This window comes from Nerophis lumbriciformis, linkage group LG03 (genome assembly GCF_033978685.3).
Source record: "Nerophis lumbriciformis linkage group LG03, RoL_Nlum_v2.1, whole genome shotgun sequence".
Taxonomy (NCBI): Eukaryota; Metazoa; Chordata; class Actinopteri; order Syngnathiformes; family Syngnathidae; genus Nerophis; species Nerophis lumbriciformis.
In genome coordinates this window covers 65,346,138-65,366,013 of record NC_084550.2, presented here as the reverse complement: position 1 = coordinate 65,366,013, position 19,876 = coordinate 65,346,138, and the positions used below count along the sequence as shown (strand labels likewise).

The 19,876-nt window shown below is 39.9% G+C and overlaps 1 protein-coding gene across 3 annotated transcripts in view; it reads left to right on the top strand.

The window, feature by feature from the left end:
- Positions 1 to 11,338: 11,338 nt before the first annotated feature.
- The window catches only part of st3gal3b (ST3 beta-galactoside alpha-2,3-sialyltransferase 3b), a 223,481-nt gene continuing 214,943 nt past the window's right edge, over positions 11,339 to 19,876 (top strand). For all 3 annotated transcript variants that reach the window (XM_061941399.2, XM_061941391.2, XM_061941383.2), the window contains exon 1: positions 11,339 to 11,591. The gene's annotated coding sequence lies outside the window, so the exon portion shown is untranslated. The remainder of the gene's footprint in view (positions 11,592 to 19,876) is intronic.

The following is a 19,876-nucleotide window of genomic DNA, read 5'->3' as shown; positions in this document are numbered from 1 at the left end:
AGTTTCCGGGAGAGGCGCTGAATTTCGGGAGTCTCCCGGAAAATCCCGGAGGGTTGGCAAGTATGCTCCTGAAATCGGAGGTCTCAAGGTTGGCAAGTATGAAGATACACCACTTGGCTCACCAGGCCATGTGCCACGTCCAGACCCTCCAGAGACCCCTTTCGACACCTAGGCTGAGCGAGATTAAAGAAGTCCTTAAAAAAGCCAGATCAGCCTCTGCACCAGGACCAAACGGGCTTCCTCACAAGGTGTATAAAAACTGTCCGCAAGTGACAACAAACTTGTGGAAGCTCATGAGTGTTGTGCGGAAGAAGCAATCCGTTCCAAGAGGCAGTTGGAATATTCATCCCCAAAGAGCAAAATTCCACCAACATCAACCAGTTCAGGACAATTGCTTTACTGAACGTGGAGGGGAAAGTATTTTTCTCTGTCCTGGCAAGAAGGATGACCAGCTTCCTCAGCAACAACTGCTACATCGACACAAGCTGTCAAAAAGCCGGACCGCCAGGCTTTGAGCATGCATCCGTGATCTGGGAACAGATACAGCGTGCCAAAAGAGAGAGGAGTAACCTCCACGTGGTATGGCTCGACCTGGCAAATACTTATGGCTCAGTACCACACAAGCTGGTTGAGTTTGCCCTGAATTTCTTCCACGTTCCTGTGTGTGTCAGTAACATCATAGCCAAGTACAAACCCCGTTTCCATATGAGTTGGGAAATTGTGTTGGATGTAAATATAAATGGAATACAATGACTTGCAAATCCTTTTCAACCCATATTCAATTGAATGCACTACAAAGACAACATATTTGATGTTCAAACTCATAAACTTTATTATTTTTTTTTGCAAATAATAATTAATTTAGAATTTCATGGCTGCAACACGTGCCAAAGTAGTTGGGAAAGGGCATGTTCACCACTGTGTTACATGGCCTTTCCTTTTAACAACACTCCGTAAACGATTGGGAACTGAGGAAACTAATTGTTGAAGCTTTGAAAGTGGAATTCTTTCCCATTCTTGTTTTATGTAGAGCTTCAGTCGCTCAACAGTCCGAGGTCTCCGCTGTCGTATTTTACGCTTCATAATGCGCCACACATTTTCGATGGGAGACAGGTCTGGACTGCAGGCGGGCCAGGAAAGTACCCGCACTCTTTTTTTTTATGAAGCCACGCTGTTGTAACACGTGCTTAATGTGGCTTGGCATTGTCTTGCTGAAATAAGCAGGGGCGTCCATGAAAAAGATGGCGCTTAGATGGCAGCATATGTTGTCTTTGGTATGACTCGGCCAGGGTTTGAACTCACGACCTACCGATCTCAGGGCGGACACTCTAACCACAAGGCCACTGAGCAAGTACTTTCTGTAGTTCAAGACTTACGGTCATTTAAAAACAGCACAGCACATCATGATGGCTGCGACAGTTTTGATGTTAAAGGTCTAACAAAAATTATGTAGGAACGTCCGGCGGGCAATTTTAACGGTGGGCCGTATTTTGCCCAGATCTGAATTAGAGCCATGAATATTTCCATCCTCCAGCCATGTGATGTCAGCAAACAATACACGTGCCGCAGGTCAGGACTGTGCTGCAAACGAGCCATGGTTGACCTTAGAGATGTCCGATAATTACTTTTTTGCCTATATCCGATATTCCAATATTGTCCAACTCTTAATTACCGATTCCGATATCAACCGATACCGATATATACGGTCGTGGAATTAACACATTATTATGCCTAATTTTGTTGTGATGCCCTGCTGGATGCATTAAACAATGCAACAAGGTTTATCAAAATAAATCAACTCAAGTTATGGAAAAAAATGCCAACATGGCACTGCCATATTTATCATTGAAGTCACAAAGTGCATTATTTTTTTTTAACATGCCTCAAAACAGCAGCTTGGAATTTGGGACATGCTCTCCCTGAGAGAGCATGAGGAGGTTGAGGTGGGGGTGGGGCGGGGGGTGTATATTGTAGCGTCCCGGAAGAGTTAGTGCTGTAAGGGTTTCTGGGTATTTGTTCTGTTGTGTTTATGTTGTGTTACGGTGCGGATGTTCTCCCGAAATGTGTTTGTCGTTCTCGTTTGGTGTGGGTTCACAGTCTGGCGCATATTTGTAACAGTGTTAAAGTCGTTTATACGGCCACCCTCAGTGTGACCTGTATGGCTGTGTGAAAAGCCGTAGGTATTATGTGATTGGGCCGGCACGCAAAGGCAGTGCCTTTAAGGCACGCCACCTATATTGTTGTCTGGGTGGAAATCTGGAGAAATTCGGGAGAATGGTTGCCCCGGGAGATTTTCGGGAGGGGCACTGAAATTCGGGAGTCTCCCGGGAAAATCGGGAGGGTTGGCAAGTATGACTGGGAGACGCAACTGCTCTGTACTTCTCCGTACGTCCGTGTACCACTCCGTACAGCGGCGTGTTAAAAAGTAATAAATGTTACTTTTTGAAACCGATACCGATAATTTCTGATATTACATTTTAAAGCATTTATCGGCCGATAATATCGGCAGTTCGATATTATCGGACATCTCTAGTTGACATGTATCGATGCCTGTTTGTTTGTGATGTTTCTCCCGGATTCTGCTAATCTACTGACTTCAGCTGAAGGACATTGTCTGAGCAGGTTGTGTTTCCTGCTTGATTTAATATTTATAGATCAGACTTCTACCCTGCCACGCGCTCTTGTAACATTGGCTCCCTGGTTGAGGACTGCAAGGACTTGCGAACGACAACGATATCAGCCCCGCAAAGGAAAACCAAATTAACCGTGTAACCCGAGCAGCGGTGAAAAGAAGCGGCATGGATTGGCTTCCATAGAAGAAGGTGCTACAATACGACACCATAACAGTCCTGACGGACAAAAGGGGTTACAAGTTTAACAAGGTGTTTATTTAGCGTCTGGAGAACGCAGCTTTGAGGGTGCCTCCAAGATGGCCGGGAACCGCACTGTAGCGGCCCCCGACTTCAGTTCAAAACTTGGGAGACGAGAGTGTTCCTCTTGTGTAGACTAGAGCGGTGTTTTTCAACCACTGTGCCGCTGCACACTAGTGTGCCGTGAGATACAGTCATAGGTGCCATAGGAGATGATCTAATGTCACCTATTTGGGGTAAAAAATATTTTTTGCAAACCAGTAACTATAGTCTGCAAATGATGTGTTGTTGTTGTTGAGTGTCGGTGCTGTCTGGAGCTCGGCAGAGTAAACGTGTAATACTCTTCCATATCAGTAGGTGGCAGCAGGTAGCTAATTGCTTTGTAGATGTCGGAATCAGCGGGAGGCAAGGTGCAGGTAAAAAGGTATGTAATGCTTAAACCAAAAATAAACAAAAGGTGAGTGTTCTAAGAAAAGGCATTGAAGCTTAGGGGAGGCTATGCAGAACGAAACTAAAACTGAACTGGCTTCTAAGTACAAACCCTGTTTCCATATGAGTTGGGAAATTGTGTTAGATGTAAATATAAACGGAATACAATGACTTGCAAATCCTTATCAACCCATATTCAGTTGAATGCACAACAAAGACAAGATATTTGATGTTCAAACTCATAAACTTTATTTATTTTTTTGCAAATAATAGTTAACTTAGAATTTCATGGCTGCAACACGTGCCAAAGAAGTTGGGAAAGGGCATGTTCACCTCTGTGTTACATGGCCTTTCCTTTTAACAACACTCAGTAAACGTTTGGGAACTGAGGAGACACATTTTTGAAGCTTCTCAGGTGGAATTCTTTCCCATTCTTGCTTGATGTACAGCTTAAGTTGTTCAACAGTCCGGGGGTCTCCGTCGTTCGGCTTCATAATGCGCCACACATTTTCAATGTGAGACAGGTCTGGACTACAGGCAGGCCAGTCTAGTACCCGCACTCTTTTACTATGAAGCCACGTTGATGTAACACGTGGCTTGGCATTGTCTTGCTGAAATAAGCAGGGGCGTCCATGGTAATGTTGCTTGGATGGCAACATATGTTGCTCCAAAACCTGTATGTACCTTTCAGCATTAATGGCGCCTTCACAGATGTGTAAGTTACCCATGTCTTGGGCACTAATACACCCCCATACCATCACAGATGCTGGCTTTTCAACTTTGCGCATATAATAATCTGGATGGTTCTTATCCTCTTTGGTCCGGAGGACACGACGGCCACAGTTTCCAAAAACAATTTGAAATGTGGACTCGTCAGACCACAGAACACTTTTCCACTTTGTATCAGTCCATCTTAGATGAGCTCAGGCCCAGCGAAGCCGACGGCGTTTCTGGGTGTTGTTGATAAACGGTTTTCGCCTTGCATAGGAGAGTTTTAACTTGCACTTACAGATGTAGCGACCAACTGTAGTTACTGACAGTGGGTTTCTGAAGTGTTTCTGAGCCCATGTGGTGATATCCTTTACTCACTGATGTCGCTTGTTGATGCAGTACAGCCTGAGGGATCGAAGGTCACGGGCTTAGCTGCTTACATGCAGTGATTTCTCCAGATTCTCTGAACCCTTTGATGATATTACGGACCGCAGATGGTGAAATCCCTAAATTCCTTGCAATAGCTGCTTGAGAAAGGTTTTTCTTAAACTGTTCAACACTTTGCTCACGCATTTGTTGACAAAGTGGTGACCCTCGCCCCATCCTTGTTTGTGAATGACTGAGCATTTCATGGAATCTACTTTTATACCCAATCATGGCACCCACCTGTTCCCAATTTGCCTGTTCACCTGTGGGATGTTCCAAATAAGTGTTTGATGAGCATTCCTCAACTTTATCAGTATTTATTTCCGCCTTTCCCAACTTCTTTGTCACGTGTTGCTGGCATCAAATTCTAAAGTTAATGATTATTTGCACAAAAAAAAATGTTTATCAGTTTGAACATCAAATATGTTGTCTTTGTAGCATATTCAACTGAATATGGGTTGAAAAGGATTTGCAAATCATTGTATTCCGTTTATATTTACATCTAACACAATTTCCCAACTCATATGGAAACGGTACAAGGTAGACAACATAGAATAATATTAATTAATACATGCAAAAGGGGGCAGGGGTTAGTATGTGTGCCTCACAATACAAAGGTCCTGGGTTTAATCTTGGTTTCGGGATCTTTCTGTGTGGAGTTTGCATGTTCTCCCCGTGACTGCGTGGGTTCCCTCCGGGTACTCCGGCTTCCTCCCACCTCCAAAGACATGCACCTGGGGATAGGTTGATTGGCAACACTAAATTGACCTAGTGTGTGAATGGGAGCGTGAATGTTGTCTGTCTATCTGTGTTGGCCCTGCGATGAGGTGGCGACTTGTCCAGGGTGTACCCCGCCTACCGCCCGAATGCAGCTGAGATAGGCTCCAGTGACCCCCCAAAAAAGGGACAAGCGGTAGAAAATGAATGGATGGATGGAAAAAATAATAAAACATTTAGTTTTCAAAATTAATTGAGGAAAAACGCCATATTTGAGGCACTGGAGAATAACTCAAATTAAAGCCATCTAAAAAAAATAGAAACATATTATAAAATATATGTAAAAATAAAATATTAATAATTTGTTAATAAATTATCAAAACATAACATTGATAAAATAACAGTAATAAAATACAATTTAAAATAAAACAATACAAAAATATTAAAAAGTGTTATTAATTTTAAATCATTAAAAAATAATCATAAATTGAGTTTTCAAAATAAATTGAGGAAAAACGCCGTATTTGAGGCACTGGAGAATAACTCAAATTAAAGCCATCTAAAAAAAAATTGAAACATATTATAAAATGTATGTAAAAATATGTGTAAAATTAAAATGTAAATAATATGTTAATAAAGTGCTAAATTATAACATTGATAAAATAACATTAGTAATAACAGTAATAAATAAAATAGAAAATAAAACAATAAAAAAATAAGAATATTAAAAAGAGACAATTTATTCATTTTAAATCAATAAAAATTATCATAATTTGAGTTTTCTAAATAAATTGAGGAAAAGCGCCATATTTGAGGCACTGGAGAATAACTCAAATTAAATCCATCTAAAAAAATAGAAACATTATAAAATATATGTAAAAATATGTGTAAATAATATGTTAATAAATTATTAAAACATAACATTGATAAAATAACAGTAGTAATAACAGTAATAAATAATATTTAAAATAAAACAATAAAAAAATCATAAAAAGTGACTATTAATTTTAAATAATTAAAAAATAATCATAAATTGAGTTTTCAAAATAAATTGAGGAAAAACACCATATTTGAGGCACTGGAGACTAACTCAAATTAAAGCCATCTAAAAAAACAGAAACATATTATAAAATATATGTAAAAATAAAATAAAAATAATTTGGTAATACATTATTAAAACATAACATTAATCAAATAACAGTAGTAATAACAGTGATAAATAAAATTGAAAATAAAACCATACAATTTTTTACAAATATTAAAGTGACAATTTATGAATTTTAAAGCTTTAAAAAATGATCCAAAATTAAGTTTTCAAAATAAATTGAGGAAAAACGCCATATTTGAGGCACTGGAGAAGAACTCAAATTAAAGCCATCTAAAAAAATAGAAACATATAGAATATATGTTAAAAAAAAAGTATTAATAATTTGTTAATAAATTATCAAAACATAACATTGATAAAATAACAGTAATATAATAGAATTGAAAATAAAACAAATAAAAAAAATATTAAAAAGTGTTATTAATTTGAAATCATTAAAAAATAATCATAAATTGAGTTTTTAAAAATAAATTTAAGAAAAACGCCATATTTGAGGCACTGGAAAATAACTGAAATTAAAGCCATCTAAAAATGTTTTTGAAACATATCAAATATATGTAAAAATAAAATATAAATAATTTGTTAATAAATTATCAAAACATAACATTGATAAAATAACAGTAGTAATAACAGTGATAAATAAAATTTTAAATAAAACAATAAAAACATTAACAAATATTAAAAAGTGACAATTTATTAATTTGAAATCATTAAAAAATAATTATAAATTGAGTTTTCAAAATAAATTGAAGAAAAATGCCATATTTGAGGTACTGGAGAATAACTCAAATCAAAGCCATCTACAAAAATATAAACATATTATAAAATGTATGTAAAAATAAAATATTAATAATTTGTTAATAAATGATCAAAAAATAACATTGATAAAATAAAAGTAATAAAATACAATTGTAATTAAAACAATAAAAAATATCAAAAAGTGTTATTAATTTGAAATCATTAAAAAATAATCATAAATGTTAAGTTTAAGTTTTCAAAATAAATTGAGGAAAAACGCCATATTTGACGCACTGGAGAATAACTCAAATTAAAGCCATCTAAAAAAATAGAAACATATAATATGTATGTAAAAATATGTGTAAAAGTAAAATGTAAATGATATGTTAATAAATGTTTAAAACATAACATTGATAAAATAACAGTAGTAATAACAGTAATAAATAAAATAGAAAATCCATCCATCCATTTTCTACCGCTTATTCCCTTTTGGGGTCGCGGGGGGCGCTGGAGCCTATCTCAGCTACAATCGGGCGGAAGGTGGGGTACACCCTGGACAAGTCGCCACCTCATCGCAGAAAGTAGAAAATAAAACAATACAAATATAAAAACGTGACAATTTATTAATTTTAAATTATTAAAAAATAATCATAAATGTAGTTATCAACATACATTTGAGTGAGGGTGTACCCCGCCTTCCGCCCGAATGCAGCTGAGATAGGCTCCAGCACCCCCTGCGACCCCAAAAGGGACAAGCGGTAGAAAATGGATGGATGGATAAAAAAAATGTGTAATGGCCATACTTGCCAACCCTCCCGGATTTTCCGGGAGACTCCCGAAATTCAGAGGCTCTCCCGAAAACCTACCGGGACAAATTTTCTCCCGAAAATCTCCCGAAATTCAGGCGGACTCAGGTCCGCATGGACCTGAGTCCGCTAACCCACAATATAAACAGCGTACCTGCCCAATCACGTTATAACTGTAGAATGATGGAGGGCGAGTTCTTGGTTTCTTATGTGGGTTTATTGTTAGGCAGTTTCATTAACATCCTCCCAGCGCGGTAACAACACACAACAACAGCAGTCACTTTTTTGTATACCGTAAAGCAGTTCGTCTGCCGTAAACAGCAATGTTGTGACACTCTTAAACAGGACAATACTGCCATCTAGTGCATTTGATGAAAGCACTTTTGTGCGTGCCACACAGCAATGCATCATCAGAGAGGGTGTTCAGCATGATTCGAAAAATAGTGACAGAGAATAGAACAAGGATGGACAATTCAACCCTTAACTCAACAATGAGTAGATGAGTGTTATGTGTGTGTGTATGTGTTAATAAATGAACACTGAAATTCAAGTATTTATTATATATATATATATATATATATATATATATATATATATATATATATATATATATATATATATATATATATATATATATATTATAAAAGAAATATATATTTATAGCTAGAGGGCAGCACGGTGGGAGAGGGGTTAGTGCGTCTGCCTCACAATACGAAGGTCCTGAGCAGTCCTGGGTTCAATCCCGGGCTCCGGATCTTTCTGTGTGGAGTTTGCATGTTCTCCCCGTGACTGCGTGGGTTCCCTCCGGGTACTCCGGCTTCCTCCCACCTCCAAAGACATGCACCTGGGGATAAGTTGATTGGCAACACTAAATTGGCCTTAGGGTGTGAATGTGAGTGTGAATGTTGTCTGTCTATCTTTGTTGGCCCTGCGATGAGGTGGCGACTTGTCCAGGGTGTACCCTGCCTTCCGCCCGATTGTAGCTGAGATAGGCTCCAGCGCCCCCGCGACCCCAAAGGGAATAAGCGGTAGAAAATGGATGGATGGATGGATTTATAGCTAGAATTAACTGAAAGTCAAGTATTTCATGTGTATATATATATATATATATATATATATGTGTGTGTGTATATATATATATATATATATGTGTGTGTGTATATATATATATATATATATATATATATATATATATATATATATATATATATGTGTGTGTATATATGTGTGTGTATATATATATATATATATATGTGAAATACTTGACTTAGTATTTCTTGTATATATATATATATATATATATATATATATATGTATATATATATATATATATATATATATACACAGGTAAAAGCCAGTAAATTAGAATATTTTGAAAAACTTGATTTATTTCAGTAATTGCATTCAAAAGGTGTAACTTGTACATTATATTTATTCATTGCACACAGACTGATGCATTCAAATGTTTATTTCATTTAATTTTGATGATTTGAAGTGGCAACAAATGAAAATCCAAAATTCCGTGTGTCACAAAATTAGAATATTACTTAAGGCTAATACAAAAAAGGGATTTTTAGAAATGTTGGCCAACTGAAAAGTATGAAAATGAAAAATATGAGCATGTACAATACTCAATACTTGGTTGGAGCTCCTTTTGCCTCAATTACTGCGTTAATGCGGCGTGGCATGGAGTCGATGAGTTTCTGGCACTGCTCAGGTGTTATGAGAGCCCAGGTTGCTCTGATAGTGGCCTTCAACTCTTCTGCGTTTTTGGGTCTGGCATTCTGCATCTTCCTTTTCACAATACCCCACAGATTTTCTATGGGGCTAAGGTCAGGGGAGTTGGCGGGCCAATTTAGAACAGAAATACCATGGTCCGTAAACCAGGCACGGGTAGATTTTGCGCTGTGTGCAGGCGCCAAGTCCTGTTGGAACTTGAAATCTCCATCTCCATAGAGCAGGTCAGCAGCAGGAAGCATGAAGTGCTCTAAAACTTGCTGGTAGACGGCTGCGTTGACCCTGGATCTCAGGAAACAGAGTGGACCGACACCAGCAGATGACATGGCACCCCAAACCATCACTGATGGTGGAAACTTTACACTAGACTTCAGGCAACGTGGATCCTGTGCCTCTCCTGTCTTCCTCCAGACTCTGGGACCTCGATTTCCAAAGGAAATGCAAAATTTGCTTTCGTCAGAAAACATGACTTTGGACCACTCAGCAGCAGTCCAGCTGGTGTCGGTCCACTCTGTTTCCTGAGATCCAGGGTCAACGCAGCCGTCTACCAGCAAGTTTTAGAGCACTTCATGCTTCCTGCTGCTGACCTGCTCTATGGAGATGGAGATTTCAAGTTCCAACAGGACTTGGCGCCTGCACACAGCGCAAAATCTACCCGTGCCTGGTTTACGGACCATGGTATTTCTGTTCTAAATTGGCCCGCCAACTCCCCTGACCTTAGCCCCATAGAAAATCTGTGGGGTATTGTGAAAAGGAAGATGCAGAATACCAGACCCAAAAACGCAGAAGAGTTGAAGGCCACTATCAGAGCAACCTGGGCTCTCATAACACCTGAGCAGTGCCAGAAACTCATCGACTCCATGCCACGCCGCATTAGCGCAGTAATTGAGGCAAAAGGAGCTCCAACCAAGTATTGAGTACCGTATTGTACATGCTCATATTTTTCATTTTCATACTTTTCAGTTGGCCAACATTTCTAAAAATCCCTTTTTTGTATTAGCCTTAAGTAATATTCTAATTTTGTGACACACGGAATTTTGGATTTTCATTTTTTGCCACTTCAAATCATCAAAATTAAATGAAATAAACATTTGAATGCATCAGTCTGTGTGCAATGAATAAATATAATGTACAAGTTACACCTTTTGAATGCAATTACTGAAATAAATCAAGTTTTTCAAAATATTCTAATTTACTGGCTTTTACCTGTGTATATATATATATATGAAATACTTTACTTGGTGAATTCTAGCTGTAAATATACTCCTCCCCTCTCAACCACCCCCCGCCCTCGCCTCCCACCTCCCGAATTTGGAGGTCTCAAGGTTGGCAAGTATGGCAGTGGCACTCAAAATAAAGTTCTCCTTTGGTCCCCAATTTAGCCTGCAGGCGGCCTTGATCTCATATCACACTCGTATCAATCCGATACCGACAACAGCGATCATCTCGGGATATGTATCATCAATCCGGCCGCCTCTACTGATCATCTCACCTGTACATTGCAGTCCAAAACAAGACTGCTTATTTGGCACATACCATTAGCGGGTGGGGAGGGGGTCACGTAGCGGTCCGTGAAAAAGCAGAATCTTTCTCAGTTCGTCATGTTTCTCGTTTTGTGAATCACAAAGGGCGCTGTTGCAAAAAAAAAAAAAAAATCAAAACAAATCTTACCGTCATCTCGCATCCCCTTTTTTTGGTGATGAAAGAAAGTTGCACCACGTGACCCAGCTCCCCCCTCTCTCTGTCCGCATTAGCCGGAGGGCGAGGAGGAGGAGGAGGAGGGGGGAGCCTCATTTAGCGAGACACCTCACGTGACCAACGCTGACACTTTCTCGCCGCGGGTGGACGTGGTTCTTGCCCACTCTTTTGCTCTCCTCGTCTTCATGCATATTCGCGCAGAGGACACCACGCAGTCGTCTGGCGCGTCCCCAGCCCTCAGGTTACTCCCCCCGTCATGGCCTGGAGGCGAGCGAGAACACGCTCCTCGTCTCGCCCGGTCCACCGTATCAATTAGCGGGCTTGTTTGGGAGCAGCAGGCGCGGAGAAGAAAAGGTAATGATTCATTTTTTTTGTTACCGCTTGTCCCTCTCCCCCCCCGTCCTCCACTACAATGAGACGCGGCTTGTTTTCAGGACATTATGGAGATTTTTTTCTTACCCGTGCTCCCTGATATTGTTCGACACGCGTGTCTTTTTTTTTTGGTTGGTATTTGCGGGGAAAGTGGCGTCAAGCAGCCGGTGTGCGCTCATGTTTGGCGGACTATAGCGCAGGCCTGCCGACGGTGCCAGCGGAGCCTGGTTAGCTTAGCCAAGCTAACAAGCTGACATTTTTTTTTTGGCCGAAAAAAACTCCTAAGTCCTGACACTCACGTTTGTCATTCACTCAGCTTTTAATTCTGTCACCACGCCAATAAAAACGCCCTCAAATGTTCTTCTAGTAGCTTCTGTCTTATGTGGCGACGATGGTGGTGTAATGGTTAAATGGACTACAAAGTTCCGTTATGTTTGTTTAGCTAGCAGCGTCGCGTTTTCGAGCTTCTTGTGTTTACCGGTATTTGACCTGTATTCCAATACACTATATATATACACGTTCCTCTTTTTCTTTTTTACCTCAAGCAGAGGCAACTTTTGAACAGTTTCTCAACTTTTGCGTGCGTAACAATGAGATGTGCACTGTAAAAAAAAAAAAAATTATGTAAAAAAACGGTCATCTACTGGCAGCTACAGCTTCTGATTGATTGAGACTTTTATTAGTAGGTTGCACAGTGAAGTACATACTCCGTACTATTGACCACTAAATGGTAACACCCCAATAAGTTTTTCAACTTGTTTAAGTCGGTGGTACAGATATATACTATCATATATACCAGGGGCAGTGACGTGCGGTGAGGTTGATGGCTGGTGAGGCACTGACTTCATCACAGTCAGATTTACAAACATATGAACCCTAAAGAGTATCTTATTCACCATTTGATTGGCAGCAGTTAACGGGTTATGTTTAAAAGCTCATACCAGCATTCTTCCCTGCTTGGCACTCAGCATCAAGGGTTGGAATTGGGGTTAAATCACCAAAAATGATTCCCGGGCGCGGCGCCGCTGCTGCCCACTGCTCCCCTCACCTCCCAGGGGGTGATCAAGGGGATGGGTCAAATGCAGACGAAAAATTGCATTACACCTAGTGTGTGTGTGACAATCATTGGTACTTTAACTTAACTTTAACTTTACACATACAAACTGTAGCACACAAAAAAGCACATTTAATTTAAAAAACGTTATTATGGTCTTACCTTTACTTAGAAATTAAGTCCATGCGCCGCAACTAAAGCCCTCACTTCAACTTTCCACGTGCAAGATTGAATCTATTTAAAAAAGTGTAACCGAGGGTTTATAAATGTCGCCTATACTGTATGAAACTACAAAATAACAAACACGGAGGCTCCAGTTTACACGAGGACCACTTTATTTACCTTCTTTCAATAACCTCCGCAACGTGACATCACTTCCGCTCTTAGAGCCTTCAAAATAAGAGCTCAAGGCATATACTGTATAACAGCGCATAACAGGAACTTAACATCACAAAGAGGAAAGCTCATGAAAATAGGTTACAAAAGTTATTTAATAAGAAGCCAAAAAGTGCAAAAACAATAATGTCCGTGTTGGAGGAGTTTTGAATTAGGTACACCTGCAGTCTGCAGGTATATCTAATGTTGTGTCCCTGCAGTCATTCACAACTCCTCCAACACCAACATTATTGTTTTTGCACTTTTTGGCTTCTTATGAAATAATTTTTTAAAATAGATTCAATGTTGCATGTGGAAAGTTTAAGTGTGGGCTTTAGTTGATATAACAATTCTACGGCGGGGGTGCAGGAGGCGAGCCTCAGCCAATTCGTCTTTTGCAGCAGTTTTATGATCGCTCAGCACAAGAAATACTTTACACACATACAGTTGTTGACAAAATACACTGTACATTATATACCTCAGCTAACTAAACTATGGAAATGTATAATATAATTCATATAGCAATACAGTCTCACTGCACAGCAGGCCAGCAGTTAGCCGAGTCATTGCGCAATCCATGTTGCGGCACTGAGTGACGTGCCTCAACTGGCTGCTGTTCACCGCACCGTCTCTTCTCAGTATTTGAACGGCAAATGTGAAAATTCAGCGATTTTGAATAAAAATAATCTAAAACTGGTGAAGTTAAATGGAAAATAACTTTATAGTATAATCACTGGATACATATAACAATTTAATTTTAATTAAATTTTTTTTCTTTCCATGATGGCAGGTGAGGCCCCTCTAGTGAGGCCTCTAGTGACTGCACGTCACTGACCAGGGGTTACCAACCTTTTCTGAAACCAAGAGCTACTTCTTGGGTACTGATTAATGCGAAGGGCTACCAGTTTGATACACACTTAAAGGGGAACATTATCACAATTTCAGAAGGGTTAAAACCATTAAAAATCAGTCCCCAGTGGCTTATTTTATTTGTCGAAGTTTTTTTCAAAATTTTACCCATCACGCAATATCCCTAAAAAAAAAAGCTTCAAAGTGCCTGATTTTAACCACCCGTCCATTTTCCTGTGACGTCACATAGTGAAGCCAACACAAACAAACATGGCGGATAGAACAGCAAGCTATAGCGACATTAGCTCGGTTTCAGACTCGGATTTCAGCGGCTTAAGCGATTCAACAGATTACGCATGTATTGCAACGGATGGTTGTAGTGTGGAGGCAGGTAGCGAAAACGAAATTGAAGAAGAAACTGAAGCTATTGAGCCATATCGGTTTGAACCGTATGCAAGCGAAACCGACAAACGACACGACAGCCAGCGACACGGGAGAAAGCGAGGACGAATTCGGCGATCGCCTTCTAACCAACGATTGGTATGTGTTTGTTTGGCATTAAAGGAAACTAATAACTATGAACTAGGTTTACAGCATATGAAATACATTTGGCAACAACATGCACTTTGAGAGTGCAGACAGCCCATTTCAGGTGCGCTAAGAACATATATTTTTCCATGATTTCAGCACTCAGGTTAACCATACCTAAATAGACACTAAATACTGCATTACACAAGACTACCCGAATGTACTCGAATGATTGAAAAAAATTAATGTTTTTAAGCTAAATTATTGGTAAACACAGTTTATGTATAATAATTTACATAAAACCGTGAGTAATAAAGTTTTCATCAATTAATATATTCTGTAGACATACCCTCATCCGCTCTCTTTTCCTGAAAGCTGATCTGTCTAGTTTTGGAGTTGATGTCAGCATCTGCTTTGAGTGTCGCAGGATATCCACACATTCTTGCCATCTCTGTCGTAGCATAGCTTTCGTCGGTAAAGTGTGCGGAACAAACGACTGACCATTTCGTCGGCTTTCCCCACAGCCTCGTATTTTGAACAAATTTCGTCCAATTTCTTGCCACTTTCGCATCTTTGGGCCACTGGTGCAACTTGAATCCAACACTGTTGGTGTTGTTACTTACACCCTTCGACAACACACCGACGAAAGTGAGAAAATGGCGGATTGCTTCCCGATGTGACGTCACAACGTTCGCTCCGAGAGCGAATAATAGAAAGGCGTTTAATTCGCCAAAATTCACCCATTTAGAGTTCGGAAATCGGTTAAAAAAATATATGGTCTTTTTTTCTGCAACATCAAGGTATATATTGACGCTTACATAGGTCTGGTGATAATGTTCCCCTTTAAATAGATTGCCAGAAATAGCCAATTTGCTCAATTTACCTTTAACTCTGTTATTATTAATAATTAATGATATTTATGTTTGTGGAAACACTGATCATCTTAATGATTTCTCACAATAAATATATATAGAAACAGATAAATATCAATATGCAACACTTTATTTTTATATTTTCTCTAAGTGCACATTTTTCAAATTGAACATTTTCAAATGATCACTTCTAATACAGTCTTGGGAAATCACAATATCCCATTTTAAATAGCTAGCCACTAACATTTTTTAACAAATCATGAATTACTTTGCACCATGTTTGCACAAATAATAATTCATGTAAAATACAAAAGTCAACTCTCAAATTTTTAAATAAATCATGTCACACTTTGAACTGGACACCACATCTGTTATCTGTTTCTTTGTCAGTTAGTGAAAACCAAGTCTTTAAAATATTTGAGTTTTGTCTCCCTTAGAATTTAAAAATGTCGAGCAAAGCGAGACTAGCTTGCTAGTAAATGAATAAAATTTAAAAAATAGAGGCAACTCACTGGTAAGTGCTGCTATTTGAGCTATTTTTAGAACAGGCCAGCGGGCTACTCATCTGGTCCTTACGGGCTACCTGGTGCCCGCGGGCACCGCGTTGGTGACCCCTGATTACATACTATCATCATAATAGTCATCACACAAGATAATCATCAGGGTGTATACATTGAATTATTTACATTATTTTCAATTCGGGAGGGGGGGTTAGGTTTGGTTGTTATCATCAGTCAACAATTGAGAACAGAAATGGATTTTGAAACAGTATAGGTCTGACTTGGTAGGATATGTACAGCAAGTAGTGGACATAGAGAGAGAGAGAGATCAGAAGGGATAAGAAAAGTATCTACATTTGATTGTTTACATTTGATTATTAACAATCCGGGGAGGGTGTCAGTTTAGGGTTGAAGTTGCCTGGAGGTGTACTTTTATTGCGGTTTTGAAGGAGGATAGAAATGCCCTTTCTTTTATACCTGTTGGGAGCGCATTCCACATTGATGTGGCATAGAAAGAGAATGAGTTAAAGTCCTACTGAAACCCACTACTACCGACCACGCAGTCTGATAGTTTATACATCAATGATGAAATCTTAACATTGCAACACATGCCAATACGGCCGGGTTAGTTTACTAAAGTGCAATTTTAAATTTCGCGCAAAATATCCTGCTGAAAACGTCTCGGTATGATGACGTCAGCGCGTCACGTATTGTGGAGGACAGCATGGTGGCCAGCTATTAAGTCGTCTGTTTTCATCGCAAAATTCCACAGTATTCTGGACATCTGTGTTGGTGAATCTTTTGCAATTTGTTCAATGAACAATGGAGTCAGCAAAGAAAAAAGCTGTAGGTGGGAAGCGGTGTATTGCGGGCGGCTGCAGCAACAACACAAACACAGCCGGTGTTTCATTGTTTACATTCCCAGAAGATGACAGTCAAGCTTTACCATTGGCCTGTGGAGAACTGGGACAACAGAGACTCTTACCAGGAGGACTTTGAGTTAGATACGCAGACACGGTACCGTGAGTACGCATGCAGCTGCGGCTTCCAAACATTTGATCGCTTGCCCGTACGTGCGTGCCGCTATGTGCATGTCACGTACGTAACTTTGGGGACTTTGGGGAAATATATGTGCTGTATGAACTTTGGGGAGGTGAACGGTACTTTGGGCTGTGGGATTGAGCGTGTTGTGCAGGTGTTTGAGTTGTATTGGCGGGTTATATGGACGGGAGGGGGGAGGTGTTTGTTATGCGGGATTAATTTGTGGCATATTAAATATAAGCCTGGTTGTGTTGTGGCTAATAGAGTATATACATGTCTTGTGTTTATTTACTGTTTTAGTCATTCCCAGCTGAATATCAGGTCCCACCCGCCTCTCACAGCATCTTCCCTATCTGAATCGCTCCCACTGCCCTCTAGTCCTTCACTCTCACTTTCCTCATCCACGAATCTTTCATCCTCGCTCAAATTAATGGGGAAATCGTCGCTTTCTCGGTCCGAATCGCTCTCGCTGCCGGTGGCCATGATTGTAAACAATGTGCAGATGTGAGGAGCTCCACAACCTGTGACGTCACGCTACTCGTCTGCTACTTCCGGTACAGGCAAGGCTTTTTTATCAGCGACCAAAAGTTGCCTGGAGGTGTACTTCAGTACAGTACATATTCCTTTCAATTGACCACTAAATGGTAACACCCGAATAAGTTTTTCAAGTTGTTTAAGTCGGGGTCCACGTTAATCAATTCATGGTAAAACATGTGGACAATGCTGAAGAAACAAGTCCATGTCAGAAAACCAACACATTTAGCTGAACTGCACCAATTTTGTCAAGAGGAGTAGTCAAAAATGCTACCAGAGGCATGTGGATGGCTACCAACAGCGCCTTATTTAGTGAAACTTGCCAAGGGACATGCAACCAAATATTAACATTGCTGTATGTATACTTTTGACCCAGCAGATTTGCTCACATTTTCAGTAGACTCATAATAAATTCATAAAAGAACCAAACTTCATGAATGTTTTTTTGTGACCAACTAGTATGTGCTCCAATCACTCTATCACCAAAAAGAGTTGTAGAAATTATTGGAAACTCAAAAACAGCGGTGACATTGTCCTTCACAAGTGTATGTAAACTTTTGACCACGACTCTGTCTTTTTGAGGTGTAACGATTGATCAATCTCTCAGGGCATTCAATCGATCACAACTGGATTGTTTGGTTTGTCTTAGAAGACGTTTCGCCGCTCATCCGAGTAGACTACATCAGTTCGTGCTCGTAGACTTAGATTGGTCAGATCTTGTCTTAGACTTACATTGGTCAGATCTAGTCCAGCGGCTGGTGCCAGAACCCCAAATATTTATACTCCAAACCCAAGAGGGTGTGACTGGGCAAGGATGATGGTTTCGCCCTATCGTAGTGAGAAAAACAACTGTTTTGATCCTGACTGTCAAAGCCAACAACAGTCGTTAAAGTGTAATTTCCCCTCGTTAGCATTGAGGTATTGTGTGGCAGAACGATCGCTGTGAATCAACTACTACCAGTCCAAAATAGTCGGAATCCCCCACGTAAGCATTCCATTCAGTTGTAAAGAAATGGCATTCTGATCACCTTCTGTGAGAAGTATGTTTCTAACTACTGTTATTTGTTCGAGGCTAAATTGCCTCCAACCTGGATGAATGAGAACATTCATACACAAGATACATTGATTTATATTCCTTAATTTCAGACCTATCTATCTGTGCTCTGTAAGTTTGCCTTCCAGAAGACCAGTATCGATCCAAGATTATTTTTAAAGGGGAACATTATCACCAGACCTATGTAAGCGTCAATATATACCGTATTTTCCGCACTATAAGGCGCACCTAAAAACCACAAATTTTCTCAAAAGCTGACAGTGCGCCTTATAACCCGGTGCGCTTTATATATGGATAAATATTAAGATTCATTTTCATAAAGTTTAGGTCTCACAACTACGGTAAACAGCCGCCATCTTTTTTCCCCGTAGAAGAAGCGCGCGGTGCATGCTGGGATATGTGACGTTTCATTTCCATTTGTGTGTTTATGTAAAGACCCCAAAATGGCTCCTATTAAGTGTGTTGTCTGTCTAATTATAAATAATGCAGACGAGGCGTGTTAACTGAGTTCTCAACGTTTACTTACAGCGTGCTCATAACCACATTGTAACTCCCAGCATACAACAACGCTTCTCAGGGCTACCGCGCATGCTCGTAACTATCGTTGCATGCTGGGTAGTGTAGTTGTTATATTTGCTAGCTCATAACAGCACATTGAGAGACACGCTTACGCGCTTAATTCAATACTCGCCGTCATTCCGGGTGGATTGACAAAAGACCTCCAGCCGCTAGATATTGGTGTCAACAGGGCATTCGAAGCTAGACTGCTAACTGCGTGGGAACAATGGCTGACAGAAGGCGAACACACCTTCACTAAGGCGAGGAGGCAGCGCCAGACGACGCCAACATCTGCCAGTGGATCGTAAATTTGCCCAACTTTTCACTTCGGACACCGAAGACGAAGGATTTACGAATGAAGAATAACTTCAGAAAGTGAGCGCTATGTTTATTTTGTGTGTGGTGACATTAACGTTCGAGCAACATTATGTTGCTATTGCTCTGCACTATTTTGAATTTTACTATGTTTGTGATTGCACATTTGCGTACATTTTGGGAGTGAACAGAGTTGTTAGAACGCTGGTTTTTAATATATTATTAAAGTTTGACTGACCTATCTGACTGTTTTTTTGACATTCCCTTTAGCGCAGCGTAGGCGCGGCTTATAGTCCGGGGCGGCTTATTGGTGGACAAAGTTATGAAATATGCCATTCATTGAAGGTGCGGCTAATAATCCGGTGCGCCTTATAGTGCGGAAAATACGGTACCTTGATGTTGCAGAAAAAATACCTTTTTTTTTTTTTTTTTAACCGATTTCCGAACTCTAAATGGGTGAATTTTGGGGAATTAAACGCCTTTCTAGTATTCGCTCTCGGAGCGATGACGTCACAACGTGGCGTCACATCGGGAAGCAATCCGCCATTTTCTCAAACACAGAGTCAAACCAGCTCTGTTATTTTCCG